Below are 6,415 nucleotides of genomic sequence, written 5' to 3' on the forward strand. Positions count from 1 at the left end.
AGGCGTTCTTTATAGAAGGATTTATAATATGAACAGTTCTGATCATAGATACAAAGTTGTATAAATTGACAACGAACAATTTTGAGTAGAAACTCCTACTCATTCTTTAAGTCGCCAAGTATTATTATTTCTCATATATAAGAATAGAAAAAGAGTATGCACAATGGATGAATGGAAGACTTTAGTTTTAGGCACATGGGTACATGAGTCCATCCCAATTTTTCTTGTCCAGTAGTCACTTAGTACTACGGTCTAGTTATATTCTTCTTCAATAGTAAGTGAGAGGTCTTAGGTTCGATTTTCGCTAAAGATGAATTTGAACCATATTATTGCTAGCCCATTATAAAGCTAAGTCCACCCCTTCCCCTTAGCGTAGATAATATCGATTGTTAAAAAAAAAATATATTCTCGTCCAGTAAGTGTTGATAAAAAACCGTTACTCAGTACTATGGTATAGTGATATTCATCTTCACTCGTAAGTGAGACGTCTTATGTTCGAGTTTCACGTATGACGATTTCGACACCAAATTAGGCTGCCTACTATGTAATTTAGCCAAACTATCCCTCTCTTTCTCGTTAAAATATATTGTTGTACTTAAAAAAGTATTGATAAAATGCAAGGGACACATGCAAACTTCAATTTTGACTTATTTTTAGTGGGAGTTTTAAATTCCAGTGGAGGAGCAGGTCGAGATGATCGTGTTTGATTTGATATCTATGGTAAATAGGCAGCTTTATGCATTTGGCATGCAGATTTTGTGAGGAAGGAATCTAATCTGCCTTAATTTATTTTGTCAATGGTAGAGTACCTTTCTTTTTTTTGGGTTGAAAAACGGGGTTAAAAGTAAGAGCCCAAACAAATCTACTCAAAATTAAATCCAGGAGACATTCCAAGCTGATCCTCACGGATGAAATTACAACAACAACAAAATATTTTCTCACTAAGTGGGGTAGCTGATCCTCACAGATGAAACTAACTGAATATGAGGAGTATCAAAATAAAAATTATCTACATCTAACGAACAGAACAATTTATATTGAGCCTTAAAACGGACTAGCATACAAAAAAAAACCATCATTTATGCAAACAAAGTATGAATAATAGTTTTAGTTTCTTTCTACAGCATTTGTAGAACAATGAATAAAAGAAAGACTTTTTAGCCAAAATGGTCCATGAGATTTGTATAAATATTCACTTTGGTCCCTGAGATTTGGAATCAATAGAAGTGGTCTCTGAGATTGCTCACCATTAATCATTTTGGTCATTCTGTGAAAAATTATGTAAAATAAGGATCAAAATGACAAAATACCCTCAATTTAATAATCAATAGGCCAAAATGATTAGACAAAAATTGAGGGTATTTTTGTCATTTTATTCTTATTTATGGAGATTTTTTACGGACTTACCAAAATAATTGATCGCGGACAAACTCAGTGACCAATTCTATAGATTTCAAATCCTAGGGACCAAAGTGAGGAGTTATGTAAATCTTAGGGATCATTTTGGCTGAAAAACTTAAAAGAAATACATAAACAGGTTTCAACACAGATAAATACTCTGTACAACTAATAGAGACCAAAAAATAACTAGTAGAGAGAACCCTAAAAGCATAAGCGAGGGATGACCTGGCGTTGCCTGAAAACTAGAAGCGACCAACGACCAATTCTTACAACAGTCACTATTTATATATACGTGTACGTGCATGGAATGTAAACTGCAATCGATCTACATATCAGTTGCGATAACGCTTCGATATCGATCATAGGTCTTAATTTTTCCCCATGAGACGCACCAAAAGATTCAAAAGATCAAAACTCACCACCAACACCATCGGCTTCAATCTTGACGATCTCCATGATTCCATATTGGTTGAAATCTTTCGTCGGCTTCCCTGTAAATCCGCAGTTCAATGCAAGTGCGTGTGCAAGCGTTGGTGCAGACTTGTTTCTAACAATCCTTGTTTTGATGACCACTTTTTGCATGTCCAAATTGATAAGCAGAATTACTACATATGTTATCCATACACCAAGCAATGGGCTGCCCTTCCTCGCCCTCCTCAATGCACCAACAAATTAAGTAATCGTTGGACTCATGTGCAATCCCTACGACAACCTTGGTGATCGCCGTGTTTGTGAGTATCAATATAGGTATAGGGTGAAGAAAGTTGAGGTTCCACCATAAAACCAATTAGCAATATGGAGAGTAACCCAACCTTTTATAAGCCCAAGTAAGGTCCCTCCTCCTATCAATGTGGGACTCATTCTCAACACACCCCTCATGTGTGGTGAATTTTTTAGCCTAACAGGTGGACAACACAACGGGATGACGTGGAACACATGTGGTCGTTTGGCTTCACACGTGGGACAACCTGCTCTGATACCATGTTAATAGAAATGCAGAAAGAGCATGTATCGAAGAAGAAAAGAGAGAAGAAAATAAAAGAGAGAGAGAGAGAGAGAGAGAGAGAGAGAGTAATTGATTACATTGATACTGAATTGATCTATACAACTATGAGAATACAGTTTACATAGCCATCATGACTAGCTTGTAGCCTAAGTTATTTAACTAACTAATTTGATAACAACTCTAACAACCTTTCGGCACGTGGATATTGTCAACACAGGGTTGTGCGAATAATTATTATTCCAGATGATGATACAGATGAAAGGTATAATTCATCCCTCGGCCAATTCAAAGCGGAGATTTTTGCTTCCGAGACTCGTAAATGGACAGAAAGAGTAGTGTTATACCCAAAAAACACAAAATTTTGCGTTGGTAATTTGGTTTCAAGGCAAGTGGCAGTTGTTTTCAATAGAATGTTGTACTTCTTGAGCACCGACGGCTTTGTTATTGGTTTGGATCCCTACTCCAACGACGACAACTGTATCACTCCTCCCGCGAGTCTTACTACTACTGCTACTGGTGGATGCGAAGATGATGGTAAGAACTACATTAATTGTCATTTCATTGATAAGCCTGAAGGTGAAGATGCAGCAACATCTGACTTGCTAGGTGTGTTTAGATGGTCATCAGGACCTTGTATGCGAATGTGCCAGCGTTCAGGTTCCTTTGGTGATCTGTGTGTTTGGGATTACGAGCAAGATAATCAGGGTGCAGCAGGCAAATACTATTGGAGCTTAATTGGCAGAGTGAACCTGAAAACAATGGTTACGCTTAATCCGCTCTCCATGAAATGGACTCTGGACCGCCGCTTTTATAATGGCGTACGTTTGCTTGCTTTCGACCCAAATGATGGGGATATCTTGTATCTAGAATTGTGTCAACACATTATCATATTCAACGGTGCTGCAGGAACGCTAACCGAAGCTTGTAAAACTAAGGTTTCTTATAATAATCGGGCCGAAGGAGATACTGTCTTCCCATTCGTGCTCCCAAGGTGGCTGACATAAGTTCATGGAGAGATTTTTTAGTGTGACCGTCACACGAGATAGTACATTACGTGTCGTTATATAAATGATAGGATATGTGTTAAAAAATTAATAACTTAAAAAATAAAATTTTCCACCACTTATATAAAAACACGTGGTATACCACCTATGTTCCTGTCACAACTAAAAATTTCTCCAGTTCATGGACACAAACAACAGGAGCAAGCTAGCTCAAGTAATTCAAGATTGCCGCATTAGCTGCCCTCTCACCCGCCATCACAACTATGCTTGGTCTGAATCTCATGCTAGAGAGACTAAATTTGTAGATAAAATATTGAAAATTACAAGATGTGAAAGTTGATTGGTTTATTATTTAAGTGTTGATAAACATGCTCATTCCTATAAGTGACACATTATTTAGTTTGCAAATTTAATTTTCCTAACATTACTTTAAATTTTGTGTTGTCAAAGTCTCGCTGTAAATATGTGAGACAACCCACATCATAAAATGCTTTTTTTTCTCGTTGAATTCGACGATGGAGAAGGCCTGAAGCCCAGAACCGAAAGTCTAATTGTGTAACAGGATAAATTACTCAACCATAATGCCAGCTAAGTATGCTAACGTTTACCAGCTAACGTTTACCATGATGAAATCAAGAAAAATTTTACGAAGTCGATTATGCATACGAGAAGGGCTGTTATTAACACTTGGATATGTACTTAGGAAATAAAAAACAGTTATGTGTGACTATTTTATAGTATCAATAATATTTTTGAAAAATTCATCTATTCATATTAATAATGTTTCATTTTAGAAGAAATTGTAGCAATGGTCTCTTAATTTTTACCTAATTGGAATAATGGTTCATTAACTAAAAATTCTTGACTATTAGTTCCATAACTTATCAAAATTGCACCTATGGTTATTTGCATTAACTCAGTTAGAATTTCCCTCAAAATGAGTCACGTGCCACGCACGTGAGGCTGAATCAATGGACAAATATGGAAAACCAAATGAAAACAATTGAAGCAATGGTCCTCCAATGTTAATACAATTCAGAAATGATCCCTCAACTTGAACCTAATTAGAGAAATGACTCCTCAACCTTAATTCAATTGTAGCAACGGTCATTCCAACATGATTTATTTTAACGAAATTCTAACAGGGTTGATGAAAATGACCATAATTGTACGTTTTGATGAGTTAATAGATCAATAATCATAAATTTTTAGTTACGAGACCATTACTTTAATAAAATTAAAATTGAAACACCATTTCTACAAATTTCTATTCATTTATGCATAAGTCTGTATCTATTTTCCGTTTCAATGGTATTACATGACTAAAGACCACATGGTTCGCCCGTTTAAAATTTTAAAAATTGTACCTTCCTGGCACCGTCTGATCAATGTGATGGTCAACACTTAAAACTCATGTTAATTATGGGATGGTTCTATGATTGTCCCAAATCCGGAGGGCAACATAAAAACACATGTATAGTTTAAAAGTTGGTCACCAGTCGAACTAATCAATTAAACCACGAGAAAAGACAAGGTACCTTCTAATAATTAAAAATGTTATTAAAAATAAATTAAGAACACGGAAAGTTGGAAACCGTGATTGAACATGGTGGAATCAATTGGGTCCCAATCCCATCCTTTTTCTGGGAAAAGGATCCTAGGAATCATAGGAATCTTGTAATTATCATCGTTAATCGTACATCGTGCGATCATAAATTATTTTAAAATTTAAAATTAAATATAATTAGTATATAATAAAAACTGACCGCACGATATACAATGAACGGTCACAATCACAGAATCCCTAGGATTCCAAAAAAAAGGATCGGACGACTATTCTACACCAACGGATTCTCTCCTCTCCCATTTTAATTACCCTCTAGTATCCTCTTTTTTTTTTTTTTTTTTTTTTTTGGTTAACAAACATATTGTGTAAACTAAGAAGCTGTGAGAGTGAGCTAAGTTTCACAATATACTAGCAATAATGTTCAAATTCACATTTGACGAGTATCAAACATAAAACCTTTAACTTCCAGTACCCTTTTATTAGAACGTTCACAATTAAGTCGCGTCAATATTTTTTGTTGCTTTCTTTGTAGAAAGAGAGAAAAAAAAAAAAAAAAGAAGAAGAGGGGACCAGAGGGTAGGAGAATGACGGGGGTGAGATCCTACTCCTTTTATACCAAGCTATTCTACTCTAAAATAAATATTAGAGCAATTTGATTTTTATTTTGATTGAAAAGTGATTTGATTTACCTGCACATAGCAAACAAAGACCTCTCACTTATAATTCAAAAGTGAAAAAATATCACTAGAGTACAACGTAGCAATGGAGCAAGTTATAACTAAGTAACTTAACTCATTATCAACTACCACGGGGTGGACAGTAATTGGGAACGAATTCTAAGCTTGTATCCCCACGGCACGTCCTGTGTTCGATTGAAATGCCTTTGAGTCTTCTCGGCCTCAAGAAGGGTGGACCATTGCGAATACATCAGCTGATCTCCTTTTATAAAAAAAAAAACTCATTATCAATATATCTAATTCTTCACATCTATGCGAGTTGAACTTGAAATCTCTGCAACAAAAGTGAATTAAGTACCATTAACAAAAAGACCGGTTAGTATAGTATACACATAAAAAAATGACTAGTTGATATGTTGGAACACCTAATGTTTTTTTTTTTTCTTTTTTGGATCACCTAATGTTAAGAAATTGGTAACCATTATGTTCTTAACCCTAATAGTATAAACATATGGAAAAATTTGTCTTTTAAAGCGTGTCATCCAATGTGACATTGACTCGTCTCTACAGGGACTTCAACCAACCAATATTCCTCGATGTGGTAGGTCAAGTCCTTTGCCATTCGACCAAACAATTGTAATCTTCCTGCAAACATCCAGATTCCAAAGGGCCCGAGGCCAAAACACAAATAGTCACCACTCAAACGATTCCCAGCCTCACAAAATATATATACTTTTCCAATACAACACTGTCGCCTAAT

Source organism: Pyrus communis, chromosome 3, assembly GCF_963583255.1.
Source record: "Pyrus communis chromosome 3, drPyrComm1.1, whole genome shotgun sequence".
Classification (NCBI taxonomy): domain Eukaryota; kingdom Viridiplantae; phylum Streptophyta; class Magnoliopsida; order Rosales; family Rosaceae; genus Pyrus; species Pyrus communis.